A 3,873-nucleotide genomic window follows, 5' to 3' on the forward strand; every position below is an offset into this window, starting at 1 on the left:
ACACTCATTTCTTGGACAATACCTATTAAGGAGTTCAGCTTCAGTCGGTGCAAGTCTATACTTACACCATTTGAGCAGCCTTCTGCAGCCTTGCATTGGGAATATCTCTTCATAAAATAAAGAGAACACTGAAGCCAGGCATAATTTTCAATAATTATAGAAATACCCCTCTATCCTTGAAGCCAAGAAATTACTGAAACACCCCTTCTTTTTTCAAACCTTTCTTCTGAAAAATTTACAGAAGCACCCCTCCCTCCTTTGAGCCTTTTCCTGAAGAATATTCAAACCATTCTTCCATTCTTAAAAATCATTTTTTTTCTAAATCCCTCCATCATTCATATTTTCCCTAAAATTACTAAAATATCCCTTTACTTTTAAACCCACTTTTGAAAGAATTATAAACCCCCTCCTCAAATACCCCACCACTTTTAAACCCATCTCCAAACTGCACTTGAGGCGATCTCATCCATTCTAGAACCCTCCCTATTGATAGACATTTTAATTAATGATAATTGAATTCCTAAAGTTTCTTGCAATTAATTAATGATAATTTCGTAGCTAATGCCTTGTTGCTACTTTTTATCTTTTAAGATTAAAAAACATAAAAAACAACTTAGCGGAATATAAGAGTGGAGAGCGGCTGTCGAGTTGGACAACTGCATTCTAGGTTAATGGTTGTGGGATCATCATTTTCTATTTAAAAATGCCATGTCCACATAAGATTTATATTATGTCTAGTAGTAAAGTTAGTTTCAATGTTTTCATATTTAATAAAGAGCAGCAGGTTCAAGTATCAAAGAAGTTATTTACAATTCATTTAATTTATGATATAAAATATTAGTCATTTATAGTTTATTATATTTATAATACGTAATATTTTCATTATTTTAACTTTATTTAATATCCAAATTCAATTTGAAATCATCTTATTTAAATTAGACAAAATTTAGGATTGCAACTTAGTTGGGTTGGGTCGGGTTGAGGGTCAGCCCATACCCTAAGGTTCAAACCTTGGATTTGGGCACAATCCAACTTAGGCCCAACCTAAGCTTAACCCAACCCAACTTGGGCTGGGCTGGGCTCAGGCTTGAGTCAGGCTCGAATGGGCTGGCCAGTTTTTTAATTTCTTTTGCACATCTGTTTTTTCTTATTATTGGGACTTATAGTCCAATTTATGAGTTAAGAATGCATTAAAAATATGTAGAAGTGATAGTAATAAATGCAAAACAAGGCTAAATCAACCGTAGAGAAAGAGACAAGACCTATGTGGGTTAATTTTGGTCTTAATGGTTCCCAACCAATCAGATAAATTAGCCACGGAGATTTCTCCACCTGGAGTAGCATAGGTTTTGCGAGGAAGCTCCCTTCTTGTGAAGGTGACAGCTGACCCAGTTCTACCAGCTCATCTTTCACTTTCTCACGTCGTCTTCAAAAAATCTCTTCTACTTTGTTTTGATTTTAATTGACAACGGATATAATTAACATTTAACAGGAATAAGGGGCCCACTTTTACTTAATATACAACAACAAGTGGATATGGGCCCAAAATATTAACACAGAAGTTATTTACAAAATAATATACTATTTTTATTTCCATATGGGCCCCCAAAAGATAGTTCATCATCATGCATGGTCTACTCTACTTAATCCTTGGAGATATATGAGCCCTCAGAGGATTTTTCATAACCACGGTGAACTCCAATTTCTCAGACAAATCGATTTCTTCTCCATCGCCAGCCGTCCACTCAAAATCCCTGATCAAATTGGCTACAAAATACTCGAGATGAAGCAAAGCCAATCCAAGACCAGGGCAGATCCTCCTTCCAGCACCAAACGGCATCATCTTAATCTCCCTGGTCCCCGTTATATCAAACACTTCCCCTCCATCAACGTCACCGGTCAAGAACCTCTCCGGCTTGAACTCCATCGGGTCCTTCCACACTTTTGGGTCCCATCCCATCTCCTCTACCGTGAAATTCACTGTGGCGTCCTTCGGTATGACATACCCATCTATGGTGATGTCCTCTGTGACTGCGTGTGGTAGCACGAAGTGTGCAGGTGGGTGCCTTCTCAGACCCTCTAAAACTACCGCCTTCAGATACGGCATCTTCTGCAGATCTTCCTCTTTGATCTCTTCGCCGGATTTTACCACTCCTTCGATCTCTGAGACCAGCTTTGCTTGGATGTGTGGATGCTTCACCAGATTCGCCATGATCCACTGTAACGCGGTGGATGTTGTATCAGTGCCCCCGTTTAGAAACTCCGAGCACAAGGTCACCATCTCGTCCTCCGTCAGTTTCCTTCCTCCATCTGGGAGTTGAAGGCTGAGCAGAGTATCGACGTAGCAGAGGATGGATTCGCCCTTCTGGTTTTTCTTCTCTTGCTCTTGCCGGGCTCTGATTAGAGGAATGAGAACGCTTTCTTGGTTGTGCCGGAGCTGATAGAGCTCCTCCCACTTCTTTCGGAACACAATCTTTCCCAATCTTGGCATGAAAGCTAGCACGTTGAATCGACCGAAACTGGTTATAAGCTTCCTATGAACGGATTCGACTTCCTTGATAACCTTCTCGTCGAGCTTTTCTCCGAAGCACATGAGCACCAACAAGCAGAACATGGCGTGCTGGAAGTGATCCATGACGCGAACGGGTTGTCCGTAATTGGCTTGTTCTCTGAGCTTGTTGGTCAGTATCTCCAAAACCCAGATGCGGGCGTTTCCGTAAGACTTAATCCGTGAAGGGTGGAGGATCTCGTGGGTAAGATTACGTCGGAAGAGGCGCCAGAGGGGGCCATAGGCGCCTGCACTGATGTTGTGTTGGTTGCTGGTAATGACGCGTCTGGGTGCGAGAGCTGGAGGGCGATCGGCGAAGGTGGAGCCGTGCTGGATGAGGGCTTTGTGAGCGAGGTCGTGGTTGGCGATGAAGATAGCTGGGCGGAAGCCAATTTGAAGCTTGATGATGGGGCCGTACTTGGTGCGTAGATTGCGAACACTGGTTTCAATATCATAGAGGGATTTGCGAATCCATAAGAAGTCGCCTATGATGGGGACAGTAAAGGGACCTGGTGGGAGCTTATTGTGGTTGTGGTTGAGGGAGAGTAGATCCAGGAGGGATTTCAGGGCTGCAGAGATGCAGAGAGAGGCGAGGATGATGAACCAAATCTCCATCGGAGGCTGACAACACGATTTCTGATTAACTTTCCGTTGAAATGAATTGTAAATGGACAATTAATTTATACCCCAAAATTCCCATTTGCAAGTGTTTTGATAAGTAAAGTTTAACAAGTGTTTGAGAATTGAGAGAGAGACTGATAGAGATATTTACGTGTTCATCACGTCACATCCTCTGGGGTTTCTGGATAGGTGTCTTGGTTCAATGGTTGGAGAAGGTAGGATAAGCCCTTATAAAGAATTATAGGAATTTGATCCGTCCAGAATTATGGGCCCTCGTTTTGTAATAATTTATAAATCAAAACAAATAAACAGTAGTAAACTATTGGAAGAAGGGGATTTGCAAGGAAACTGGTACGATAGGAATGAAGAAAAGAACTGGGTTGGGGTTTGACTCTCTAGGCTCTGACAAGAGAGGAAGAGGCTTCGAGGCGTCTCCATCTCCAGTCTTACAGAGGTGGCCCAAGACTTGCCCCTCAAGTATTCTTCTCAGGAGTCACAGGAAGACGAAGCAATTAATGCTTCCGCTATTACACCTCTTTTGCATCATACATTTTCTCTTAGGTCCCGTTTGTTTGCAGGTATCACAATTCCTACAATCTTCTCCTACTTACGGTGCTCATAAAAAATCGAAAAATCGAACTGAACTGAGCAAATCAAATCGAAATATGCGGTTAATCGAATCGATTTATTCGGTTTTGGTTCCT

General features: G+C 41.9%; 1 pseudogene across 1 annotated transcript; it reads right to left on the reverse strand.

Annotated features, from left to right (window-relative positions):
- Nucleotides 1-1,427: 1,427 nt before the first annotated feature.
- On the reverse strand, nucleotides 1,428-3,350 carry LOC148802545 (cytochrome P450 89A2 pseudogene; annotated as a pseudogene). Its single transcript, XR_016083028.1, has one exon. The product of XR_016083028.1 is annotated as a cytochrome P450 89A2 pseudogene (transcript).
- Between the last annotated feature and the right edge of the window lie 523 nt (nucleotides 3,351-3,873).

The sequence above is a fragment of the Nelumbo nucifera genome, chromosome 2, assembly GCF_055504915.1.
Source record: "Nelumbo nucifera cultivar China Antique chromosome 2, China Antique-T2T, whole genome shotgun sequence".
Taxonomy (NCBI): Eukaryota; Viridiplantae; Streptophyta; class Magnoliopsida; order Proteales; family Nelumbonaceae; genus Nelumbo; species Nelumbo nucifera.